The 13,505-nt window shown below is 33.5% G+C and overlaps 1 pseudogene; it reads right to left on the bottom strand.

Moving 5' to 3' along the window:
- Positions 1-2,768: 2,768 nt before the first annotated feature.
- On the bottom strand, positions 2,769-11,268 carry LOC127555013 (small ubiquitin-related modifier 2-like; annotated as a pseudogene).
- Positions 11,269-13,505: the final 2,237 nt, after the last annotated feature.

Genomic DNA, 13,505 nt, shown 5'->3' with positions numbered 1-13,505 from the left:
CAGTAACAGCAAGATTGAACAATGATCAGCTAAGAAAGACTTGCTTCTTCTCAGTGGTTCAATGATCCAAGACAATCCCAATAAACTTTGACTAAAAAACACCATGTGCACCCAGAAAGAGAATCAAGGAGACTGAATGTAAATCAACACATGGCTATGTTCACTTCTTTTTTTCTGTTGCTTTTTTTTCTCTCTCTCATGGTTTTTCCCTTTTGCTCTGATTTTTCTCTGCCAACATGATTCATAAAGAAATGTATCTTTTAAAAGTTAATATACATATATACTGGAAAAAAACAATTAATAAAGGAAAAAAACCTAAATCTGGACTCACTGTATGTTTAAAAGCCTATTCACATGAGGTAAATAGGTTTTCCCCCAGTATTAAGAAATTTTTGTATTCTAACTCTTCCTATGAGGGCATCACAAGAGTATTTATGGAGGTTTCACATGGTAGAAGGTTTCGTGATTTCTGAGGTAGTTTATGGCACACTTGAGCACTTGTGTTTAGAACTAGATCACATTCAGTGAAGATATGAGATGAACCATTAACAAATTGGATATGGAAAATTATCTTAATTTAGCTTTTATTTCCTGCTTTCCAGAAGTCATACGTCTTTTCACTGGAATAGATGAATGCCAGACACAGAGAGTCTGCATATCCAAAATAAAGTGAAGCTGACAAGGTATAGGCCATTGTTGAAGTCTGTTACTCTTCAGATTCCTCAAATCTGGAGACGAAATCTTTAAGATCCTTTATATAGCTTCTTTTGCTCTAACTTATTTAGCTGATCTTCGCTGAAGTATTTGTCCTGAGGGCTGAAGATGGTAACTGTAGATACCAGTTCACATGGAAGATGTGAGGAATTTATGTGGGATGAACAAGTCTAGCTTCCCAATTTTGCATATTCTCAGATGCCTCTCTGTGTAACAAGGCTGTATTTACATAATGCTTCAAGGCACAAGGTCTTTACTGAAAGTTCTCCAATGATGCAGGGAGATGAGATGGTTTGGAAAATGAACACATGAAGAAATTTAACATGCCATATGAAAGTCATGGAACTAGTCCATCTTTTAAAAATCTGGGAATTCTAGTGAACTCTAAACTAAATATGTGTTAACTATGTAATATGAGAGCCAAAAAAAAAAAATCTATTGAAATGTTAGACTGGGTAAGAGACAGTTTCCAGTTCAAAGAAGATAATAATCTGATAGTAGTCTGCCCAGGTTGGACTTTAATTTGAATGTCCATTAAATACTAGATAATACATTATAGGAAGTACATCAATAGGCTGATGGGCAGCCAAAAGAAGCTAATTAGGAAAGTGAAGGGCTTTGTCAAAATACTCAGAAATTTAGCTAAATATTAAGTATTTTCTAATAAATTTCACTTAGACACCTAAATCTTGTACGTAAGTTTTCACCTTTTCATCTTCCCTAGTCCAGATGGTAGTTTGCCACATACTCATTCAGAGAAGCTTTCACCATCAAATGTGGAAGTGGAAATGGATAGGAGAAACTGATTGCCTCCTCATTTTAAAACTCCTAGAATTCACAGAAAAGGCTTTCATTCAAATTATACCTGTGAGTGGCCTGAATTTACCATTTGAAAAGAAGAAAAAAAAAATTGGAACTTCACAGTTTTTCAGTCAATGTCTTAGTCCTAGAAAACTGTGTCACATCCTTCCTTCTACCTGAACTTGAGACCAGTTATCACCTGATTCCTTATGAATAATAAATTATAGTAATTGTTTTTGTTATGCTGCTCTACTCTTCTTCTTGAACTAGGAAGTAGTTTATCAGTTTTTCTTTTCTAACTCAAAGTTTATCTTTGAAATAAAGGCTCTTCCATGGGATTCTGAAAGTTTTGGTGAACTCTATGTGAAAGAATGACAGGTTTTAGAAATTTATCTTGGAAGATTTTTGACATGCCAGAACATGGAGCCAGATCTAATAAGATGAAATTTAATAGGGAAAAATGTAAAGTTGTTTAAAAATGAACTTCACAAAGATAGGGAGCTATGTGACTAGGCAGATATTCATCTGAAAAAAATGTAGTATTTTTATTGGATTGAGAACTCTATGAATCAATAATATGATTTGCTGTCCAGTAGTTCAGCTGTGTTCAATTCTTTGTGACTCTGTGGACTATACTGTTCGTGGAGTTTTTCTTGGCAGAAATACCAAGCAGAGTGATTTGCCATATCCTCTTCCAGTGGATTAATGCATAGTGACTTGTCCAAGGTCACACAACTAGTGAGTGTATAAGGCTGGATTTGAACTCAGGGCTGGATTTGAACTCAGATCTTTCAGTTTCAGTTCAGGGTTTTTTTTTTTTTGCGGACTGGGAGGGGCAGATCATGGGGTCCTATGTCCTCATTATATAAATCAAAAAACTGAGGTCAGACAAAATATACCATTTGTCCAAGGTCACCCAGCTAACAGAGATGAAATAAGGTCCCAGGTCCACTTCATCTCAGTCCAATGTGCTGTTCCTTCTATTTCACATTTGTCTTGAGTCAAGTATGCTTATAAACTATGATATTAAGGACAAGTTCTAGAATATTGTAAGGAATTTCCAACAATTGAAGACTTCTTCCCTCTTTAGAAAATAAGAACAAAACTATAAAACTCCCTGATTAACAGAACAAGAAATAGAGGATTCAAGCAACTCAGTCTCAAAGGAAGAATTTGAACAAACAATAAATGAGCTCCCAAAGAAGGCATAGGGATGGGCGAACAAGACCAGATGGATTTCCAAGTGAATTTTATTAATCCTTCAAAGAAGAATTAAATCCAATACATGTAAACTAGGTACAAAAATGTTAAGAGATTTTTAAAAGATATTACTAATTTTCTTCTTTGATACAAATAACAAAGATAGTCAAAACAGAGAAAGAAAACTATAAAGTAATACTTCTACTGAACACTGATGAACAAAAAAAAATTGAATAAAATATTATAAAGAGATCATACCTACATTTCACAAAGATTATATACAATGATCGGGTTAAATTTATACTAAAAATTGGTTTTATATTATAAAAACCACAAGCATAATAGGCAACATCAATAACAAGAATAACAAAAATCATATGATAATAGTAATAGAGGTGGGAAAACCTTTTGACAATATATAATACCAATTTGAGTTTGGTTTTTTTTTCAAAATTAGGAAACATGGGAATAAATGAATCTTTTCTTACTATAATAAATAGTATCTATCTAAAGCCAAGAGTTAACAATATATGTAATAGAGATAAAACGGAGGGGGGGGAGAGGGGGGAGGAGGGGAAGGGGAGGAATTGTCTTTCCAATAAGATTTTAAAGAAAGCAAGGATATCATTGCTATTGCTAGAGATGGGGCTTAAAGTGTTAATTAGAGGAATAAAATAAAGAAAAATTGAAGAAAAAAACATAAGCAAAAAAGAAACAAAATTATTACTTTTTGCAAATGATATGATGATTTACTTAGAGAATCCTAGAGGATCTACTAAAAATATAAATGAAACAATGAACAGCTTCAGCAAAGTTGCAGGATATAAAATAAAACCACATAAATCATCAACATAGGTATGTATTAGAAACCTACCTACCAAGGCACACAAGAACTATATGAATATAAAAATAAAACACTCCTTGTGGAAATATGGGCCTAAATAATTGGGAAATATTAATTGCCCACAGATGGGCAAGCTAATACAATAAAAAGGATAATATTCCCTAAAATAACTTACTTTTTCAGTGTCATATCAATCAAATTATCAAATGACCAAAAGATAACTTTGTAAAACTAGAAAAAAATAAATAACAAAATTCATCTTGCAGACAAAAGGTCAAGAATCTCCAAGAAAAAATGGGTCATGATCAAAACAAGGTAAATAGAGGCACAAAGTTCTAAGCATGATCAATTTATTAATAAAAAGCAAACTTACTAATATAAATAAATAAATATAAGTGTAGATATATATAAATATCAATAAAAAGGATTTCCCTCATCTCAACAAAGCTAAAACCCTGAATGAAGGGGGGCAACTCTCTTTTATAGTTTTGGGGAATACAGAACACAGAGTAGGACTTATAGGCAGGGAACAAGTTTTTATTGGTTACAAGAGCTCTATATCATGAATGTTAAAATAAATATGATTGATCACAGACCTGAGGCACAGGAAACAACATGATTGATTGGAAATTGGGCATGAGGGGCTAGCAACAATCACTTTATTCTCTCCTGTGACTAAGAAATGTTCATTATTTAAGTCTACCTGCCAGGTTAGAGATAGTGGGACAGACTTCTTTGGATAACAAACCAGACATTCTTGAAGGATAGCTTGGTGGTGTACCAGACTCCCTAGTGTCCACTTACTTCCCTCAAGAACAAAAGATTTCCTTGAGGCAAGAATAGATTAACAGGAGAGCTGGTTTTCTAAACTTAACTTGACATGAGATAGCTGAGTTTCTGAACTAAGTTCAGAACCATGACTTAGACAGTTAGTTATAAAAATTAATTAATAATAAACAGGATCAATTTTTAAAAGACATATATTTAATCTGATCATTTCAAATAAAAAATAAGTAGAAAGGAAGGAAGCTTAGCAGTACCAGATCTAAAACTATATTACAAATCAGTAATCATCAAAACCATTTGTTAATTGTTTAAAAATAGTTGATTGGTGGAACAGATTAGCTACATAATATACCAAAGCAAATGAATCTAGCAGCTGAGTGTTCAAAAAACCCAAAGACATCAATTATGGGAATAAGGACTAATTTTTCTAAAACCACTGGCTCAAAGAGAAAGCAGTTTGGCAGAAATTAGGTTTTGATCAATAGCTCACACCATATTTGTAGATATTGACTAATCTAATTTTCAAATGCATATTACCTAGACATAAAAGATCACATCACAAAAAAATTAGAGGAATAAGAAAAAAAAATTACCTTTTACATCTATGAATGGAGAAGAGCTCAAACAAAAGAGAGGATCACAGAAAATAAAATGTACAATTTTATTACCTAAAAATATGCAAATAGAGTATAGCTAAAATTAGAAGGGAAATAACTTGAAAATTATTTCCCTAACCAAGAGTTCATTATTCTTATCTTCTAAGCTATGGTCAGGTTTGTCTTTCTCTTCTAGAGGGAGAACTGATGAATTCTAAATGCAAATTTGTTGTTTTAAAATTTTATTTGTTTATTTAATATTTTCTCTCAGTTACATGCAAAACAATTTTTTACATTTGTTTTTAAGATTTTTTTTTTTTTAGTTCTAAAGGATAGTGTACCTCTCAGGTTTGTGGAGAAGGAAGGAATCTGTGGCCAAAGAATAGAGTACATTATATAATGCAAAATGGATAATTTTGATTATGATAAATTAAAAAGGTTTTGTACAAACAAAACTAATGCAGACAAGATTAGAAGGGAAAAAAATTTTACATTCAAGGGTTCTGATAAAGGCCTAATTTCTAAAATATGTAGAGAATTAACTCAACTTTATAAAAATTCAAGCCATTCTCCAATTGATAAATGATCAAACGATATGAACAGACAATTTTTGGATGGAGAAATTTAAATCATTTATAGTCATATGAAAAAATGCTCTAAATCACTATTGGTCAGGAAAAAATGCAAATGAAGACAACTCTAAGATACTACTACATACCTCTCAGATTGGCTAGGATGACAGGAAAAGATAATGATGAATATTGGAGGGGATGTGAGAAAACTGGGACACTGATGCATTGTTGGTGGAGTTGTGAAATGATCCAACCATTCTGGAAAGCAATTTGGAACTATACCCAAAGGGCTATTAAATTGTGCATATCCTTTGATCCAGCAGTGTTTCTACTGGGCTTCTATCTCAAAGAGATCTTAAAAGAGGAAAAGGGACCCTCATGTGCAAAAATGTTTGTAGCAGGCCTTTCAGCAGTGACAAGAAACTGGAAACTGAGTGGGTGTCCATCAGTTGGGGAATGGCTGAATAAGTTATTGTATATGAACGTTATGGAATATTATTGCTCTGTAAGAAATGACTAGCAGGCTGATTTCAGAGAGGCCTGGAGAGTCTTACATGAACTGATGATATGTGAAGTGAGCAGAACAAGACTAAACAATGAGCAATTCTTATGGATGTGGCTTTTTTCAACAATGAGGTGATTCTGGCCAATTCTAATAGACTTGTGAGGGAGAGAGTTATCTGCATCCAGAGAAAGACTATGAAGACTGAATATGGATCACAGCATAATGTTTTCACCTTTTTTGTTGTTTGCTTGCATTTTGTTTTCTTTCTCATGTTTTTTGTTTTTGTTTTTGTTCTAATTTTTCTTGTGCAGCTTGATAATTATGGAAATATGTATAGAAGAATTGCACATGTTTAACATGCATTAGGTTACTTGCTTCCTACGGGAGGAAGTGGGGAAAAAAGAGGGAGAAAAATTTGGAACACAAGGTTGTTCCAAGGCTGAATGCTGAAAATTATGCATATGTTTTGAAAATAAAAAGCTTTAAAATTTTGTTTGTTCAATTAAAATAAATAAATAAATACAGATGTCCACATGAGGTCAATCTAGTTTCTGGTGGAGACTGAAGAATCTTGTTAACAATTCTTGTAAACACTACAAAGAAAGAGGTGTCATTCACTTCAAACAAATAAGCAATCCACAAGAATTTACTAACTGCTTACTGTATGCTTGGGCTAATAAATACAAAATGAAACGATCTTTGTCGTTAAGAAAATTACATTCCAAAGAAAGATATTTCCCAAAGGTGTGATCTCATGGTATGATATTGGCTAGATATGATCCAGTTTCCTGTGTTTATTCTATAATGCTGATACATTGTTGACATAAGCAAATTGGAAACAGTTAGCTATGCATGTACTAATAACAGAAACTTTGTGCTACATCACTAGAAGCACCAAGGGAATTAGATCTGTTTGAATGACTTCATATGCTGGGGGGGACTTGAACTATCAGAGCGAGGTAGCAAAAAGTAAAGAATATGTTTCAGGGGGCATGGGACAAGGAACTCAGTGCTAGAGAATGTTCCTGGGGGTGCAATTTCCTACAGTCACACTTGCATTACTGTAAGAAAATAGAAAAAGTATTAGGGGAAGAAATTTGAGGTGAGGGGAAGTTTGATGATGGTGGTGATGGTAATACTAAATTTATATAGCACTTGAAGTTTTTCAGGCACTTTGTAAATATCTCATTTCAACCTCACAATGACCTTCAGAAGTAGAAACATTTATTATTACTATTTTATTTTATTTTAAACAAGATGTCTGAGTGAAAGGAAAACTACCTAAGATCAATTTCTTTATAGTAATACATCCACTGAGTGACAGAGATTACCTTACATGTAACAGCTATGTACAAAAAAAATTATGAAAATCATCCTTGGTTTTACAGTGATAAAAGAAAAACATTTAAATTATCCAAACACACATGCAAAAAAAATTTTATGGGTTTTGTTGATGTTAAACAGTGAGAACAAAACAACTTACTGGAATATAAAAATAAAGTTGAATGAGCATGCCACTTAGAAAAAGGATTTTTCACAGAACCAATTTGTTATTTCCTCCTCCCCCCATCTCCATTTGATATTGATCAAAAGATATCATCGGCCATTTAGTCAAAAACAAAAAAAACAAAAACGAATTGCATCTGTGTACATGTACCTATTATTTTATGTACAATAAACAAATGTGGGGAGGAAAGCAAAAAAGAGAGAAAAACTGCAGGACTCAAGGTATATCTGAACCAAATCTTGATTTTCTAATTGTGAATGTATTATTTTCCTAGGAAGCACAGTACTGGAACAGACTTACAGGTTCCCTTTTTTAGTAAATACCTCCTGTCTGCTGCTAAAATATATCAATTGTATCTTCACCTTCTAATTCCAACTGTGCAGGTGTGTCTGTTTCATTGACCGGCTGTCCACCAAATCAGAATCTAATCTAATTTATAGACAAACCCTATCATTCACAAGAGGCCTTCATTAGTTTACTAGGTAGTTTATGCCTCTTAATTTTACATTGCACTGTGGAACTATCTTGCAAGGCCCAAATTAATGGAGTTGTTGTTTTCTTTCTTGATTCCTTCCTTCAGCTTTTCTTTCATCGACCATGATGAGTCCTGGGTCTCCTCCACCACTGCTTTACAAAAGAGGCACCAGGATGGTTCATTCTAAGGGAAAGGAGAGAGAAGCAGCAGTGGCAGGAGCAGGAGGAAGAGTATGGTGGTGATGCTGAGGAAAAGGAGAAAAAGGAAGAAGAACTTTTTATCCCCGTTTTACAAATGAGGGAAAAATGACATAAAAAGTAAGTAACTTTTCCAGGCCCATATAGTTAATAAGTGTGTGAGGTCAGATTAGACTTAAACTAGATCTTTCTGACTCATGGTCCAACAGACACTAAAAGAGGGAAGGCAGCAGAAGGGATGAGGGATGAGGAATCTGGAAAGAGAATGTTTAAACAAGGAAATGGTAGCACATGGACGTGGTTTTCACATTGACAGACCTGACCGTAAGTCATACAAATTAGAAGGCGAGGTGGAAATTTTCTAACCATATGATAGAGAAAGTACCAGTTGACAAAAATTTTCACATTCAAGGACCCTATAATGACAAATAGCATCATTTTATTCTCTCTCCAAATATCAAGGAAGAAAGGGTTGAGTTATAGCAAAAGAATGGGTACCTGAGATGATTAATAACTGATGATCTCCTAGATGAATTTACACTGAGTGCCAGTCCTTTTGCCCAATCCCAAAGTCATGAAAGACAACACACACATTCAAATAACACAATGCTCATTAGCATGGCCTTTTCTCTTGGCTAAATATTTTCTGATGCTCTGATCTTGGTCTTAAAGTCAGTTGTCTAGGCAATCTTGTTAGAGAGGACTAAGGAGTTATTATTTTTCTTAAGTGATTTGATGAATCTCCACAAATGGTTTTAGGCTTCAGGGGAGAAAATCTCAAAGTCCACAACTTCAGAGAATTCAATATTAGAATCTTTCTGAATCCAATGATAATGAAAGGAAAGATAAGACTTGGGGGTAAACAGCTTCTACCTACGGGTTCTTATTAGTTATGAAATGCCATTATTATGTTCACAAACATTAATTGCAAATACAGGTCAAAGGAGCTTTTGTTATCACAATGTAAGAAATGATGAAAGAGACAGTTTCAGCAGATCCCAGGTGTTATAAATTGATAAAGTATACAGAACGAGGAAAAGAGACAGATAGAAAACAAACAGACAGATAAATATAAATAGGTAGATACAGATATATGAAGATAGAGATATAATAAAAATAACTTTCAAAGACAACAACTCTGAAAAACGTAATGATCAAGTCCATCTCCAGAAAATCTATAATGAAGTATTATCAGCCAACCAGAAGGATTCAAGTTGCAAAAAGATTCATGAAGTTTTAGATATAGTACATGAAGTCATTTTTCTTGATTATGCTTATTTGTTATAAGGGATTTTTTCTTTCTTTCAGTTTTTTAGTTTCAGTAGGGTGGAGAGAAATGAGAAGTTGAAGATAGCAATATTCCCTCCCTACTAAAAGGCAGACATTATAATATTTTTTAAATGCACGGAACAGAAGGAAATTTGGAGGGGAAAAACAGAATGACAGCACAATTTTGAAAGTAACATCTAGAATTAATCATATACTTGTTTTAAAAAACAATTTTTGATATAGAACCCTCTTTTTTCATGTACTACTATTTGTATGCCATGACATCTTATTTATTATTTATATAATGCATTCTAATACCTAACTAGAACTGTCATATATTATATAAATATGTCATAGAGTAATTTCTATTTCCTTAAATGGATTATAAACTCACTGTAGACAGGGATCAGATCTTATGCTTCTTTTTTATCACTTAGATTATTCAACATGGTACTGAGCCATTACAGATGTCAAATCCATTTGCCAAATTAATGATCTTGGGTTATCTTTGACTTTTCTCTCTTCCTCATTTCTCATATGAATTAGCTAACTGAGTAAAATTCATATTCAGATCATTTCTTCAATATGTATGTCCCTTCCTCTCTATTTCCACTGGTACTGTCCAAATACAAATCCCCTACCTGAATTATTGCAGTATCTTCTTTCAAGATACCTGGGTTCCACTTTTTGCCCCTCCCTTAATCCACACAATTCATCACTTATACTATGGTCAAGAATAACCTTTCCTCTATTTAGATTTGGTCATGCTATTCTTATGCTCAATTTTTTTCAATTATTCTGTTGTTATCTACCCAAGTCAATTTCAAATTCTTGTGCCTATTATTCAGAATTGTCCAACCTTTACACACTTCTATTACTCCTCCTCTTATTTCTTCATCTATTGAATTTCTATCCATGTTTTCAATTCCGGAACAAATGCTACCTCCTCCAATAAGCTTTCTCTGATCTCCCTAAACTAGTAGTACCCAACTTCTTTATACCTCTTATAGTACTTAAAAATCTAATTCCTTAATGATGGTCCTTTTATAAAGGGGTAAGCTCTGTAATGGTAGGAATTGTATCTCATATAAGCTTTATATCTATGAGCACCTAAACCAATATTCTGTATGTATGAGGCACTAAATAAATGTTTGTTCAATTCACTAAATATTTATTATTTGTTGCAATTATTATTTGTAAGTTATTATGTACAAGCATCTAATCTGTGCAAGCTACTATGTCAGATACTAAAAAAGAAAAAAAAAATAGCCCTTGGACCTACTGAACTCCCAACCTATTGGGAAGAATGCAATATGTATACAGAAGAGTACAAACAAAATATATTCAGAATAATAAAAATTACTTAAAAGAAGCACAGCTAATTAAAAGAGGTCTCATAAAAGAGTTACTGCTTGAGCAGTGCCTTGAAGAAAGCAAACATTCTAAGAGGTAAAAAAGAGTGAATGACAATGGACTATGCAAAAACCAGAGACAAATTATGGAATGTTGTATATACAAACAATTAACATATTATTTTGACCAGAATGGTGATTACATTAAAGGTAACAATATGAAATAGGATTAGAAAAGTAGATGGAAACGATGGTGGAAGTCTTTAAAAACTTGTCTGAAGATTTTATATTTATCTTCAAATCAAAAGGGAACCAGTAGAGATTTTTTTAGTAGGAGAATGACATAGTAAGTACTAGAATTTAGGATATTTCCACAGAAGATCAAAAAAAGATAGTAGAGAATTTCTTCCAATTAACTGATTATAGGATATAGGAGACAGTAGCACAGCACCACCCAGCATGGTGTGCTTTCATCAGAGGTGGTGATACCTTCTATGAGCAAAGCATTAATTGAAGTAGTATAAAATAAATGTAAGAAGTACACATTTAGAAAATCTATCCAAATTATTTGTGCCTGACCTGTGATAGAGCATTCTAAGTTTATATTGATCTAATCAACCAGTTTCTCATACTGTAACTTAACTCTAACACAATGATGTCATTTTGGGCCTTTTGAAAACAAAGGATAACAATCAACTAATTACAGGCTGCTTACATCCATGCTACATTTTTTCCATTGTATTTTGGGTTACCAACAATTTTGATTCTTTGAACATACAATATTCCATTATTCATAGCTACATAACTTCACTGGATAAATATTGGTATTAAAAAGAGATGAGATTTTATTTCTAGGAGAAACTTGGGATCACTGAAAGTCACATACAATTTCCTAAAAGCAGTCTAGCAGCTCTCTTCTTTCTATTCAACTCTGCACTCAATTCATTGTCCATTTGAAATATTGGTCCAAAGTATACATGTTAATGAACTGCTTCAATGGGCAGTCCATCCAACTGTATCACATAGTCAGAACAACAGAACATCTACTTCATCTTTTTTCATGAAGAAAGCTAAATTAAGCTCTTCTGAAAGGTCGAAGGCCTCATTTAGGAAGTTCTATTATAATCCAGGTAGAACATGGGGTTAAGATCTGTCATTCTTAAGTTTGCATTCTGAGACTCTAGAGATTCTTAAGAGACTTAAGCATTCCTTTCTAGTCTTCAGAAAGCTACAGAGACAAGAGATCAGTCTTAGTCTGGAGTTTTGAAAAAGAAACACACAGTCTGTAATCAGAAGACAAAACAAACAAAGCAGAGATGACACAGAACAGACTACAAAGAGGGAACAGGAGAATAATGGCACAGCTACAACTAAATGAAACCAAAGTTGCCATTATTACTTCGATTACTAAAGAAAGCTCTGAAAGGAAAGTTTTTACTTCCTTCAAATTTCCTTTTCCATGCTCATTTGCTAAGAGGTATTTTCATGTGATTTTCACATTCCTTACTTAAACAGTTTATCCTGTTCTTTTGCTTTCAGAAAAGTCTATAATCTATCATGAATGCTTATGTTGTATGTATATATAATTATTGCATGGCCCAAAAGTAGTACAAATGGAGAAAGTCAATAACTAGCTAGGATAAACAGAATGAAAAAATAAATCAGGTGACCAAATCTTGCCCTAGCATTAGATTTCAGTTCTGATCTGGGGGTTCCAGATCAATATCTGATTTTTAAAAAAAATTAATAATGTGTATGTTTCAGGATACCTAAGATAGCAGAAAAGGGGAATCAACATGAAACAAAGCCATTTAATCCCAAGCTAGAAAATGATCTCGTTATTATATATTGGAGTTAAGTAAAAAAAGCAATTATAAGGGGCAGCTAGATAGGGCAACAGGTAGAGTCAGAAGGATCTGAGTTTAAATTTGGCTTCAGATACTTGATACTAGCTGTGTGACCCTGAGTAAGTCACGTGACTCTGACTGTCTCATACAAAAAAGAAAACAATTATTAAGTGCATACTATGTGTCAAGTCCTTGTTCTGGCGAATAAAAGAAAAGTTTCTGCTCTCAAAGAGTTCATAGTCTAACATGTAAACAACTAGATACAAAAAAAAAAATGTGTAAAGAATAAATTAAAGATAATCAGTGAGGGGTACTGTCATTAAGGGACACTGAAAAAGGCTTCTTGCAGAAGGTAAGATTTTAGCTGATACTTGAAGGATAAGCCAGGAAAGGCCAGTTGGCATAAATGAGAAGGAAGAGAATTCTAGGCATGGGGGAAATCCAGTTTTTAAAAATGTACAGAAAAGGAAATTATATGTGATCCTTGAGGCAGTTAAGGAGTCATTAGAGTTTATTGAATGCAGTAGTGGTTGACATGGTTAGACTTGAACTTTAGGAAAATCAATTTGTCAGCTGAGTACACAATGGACTGGAATAAGGAAACTTTGGGGGAAAAAAAAAAAAAAAAAGACCAACCAGCAGGCTTTTCCAGTAATTCGGAAGAGAGGTAATGAGGGCCTGCTAGATGGTAGGAGTTTCAAAGGAGAAAAGGAAACCTATACAAGAGATGTTACAAAGGCAGAATCAACAGGACTTGACCCCAGATGAGAGAGAGAAGTTAAACATGGCACCTAAGTTGTAGACCTGGCAGGCTGGGAAGATTATGAAATTCTCAAGAGC

The sequence above is a fragment of the Antechinus flavipes genome, chromosome 3 (genome assembly GCF_016432865.1).
Source record: "Antechinus flavipes isolate AdamAnt ecotype Samford, QLD, Australia chromosome 3, AdamAnt_v2, whole genome shotgun sequence".
Classification (NCBI taxonomy): domain Eukaryota; kingdom Metazoa; phylum Chordata; class Mammalia; order Dasyuromorphia; family Dasyuridae; genus Antechinus; species Antechinus flavipes.
This window is presented reverse-complemented; position numbering and strand designations above follow the sequence as displayed.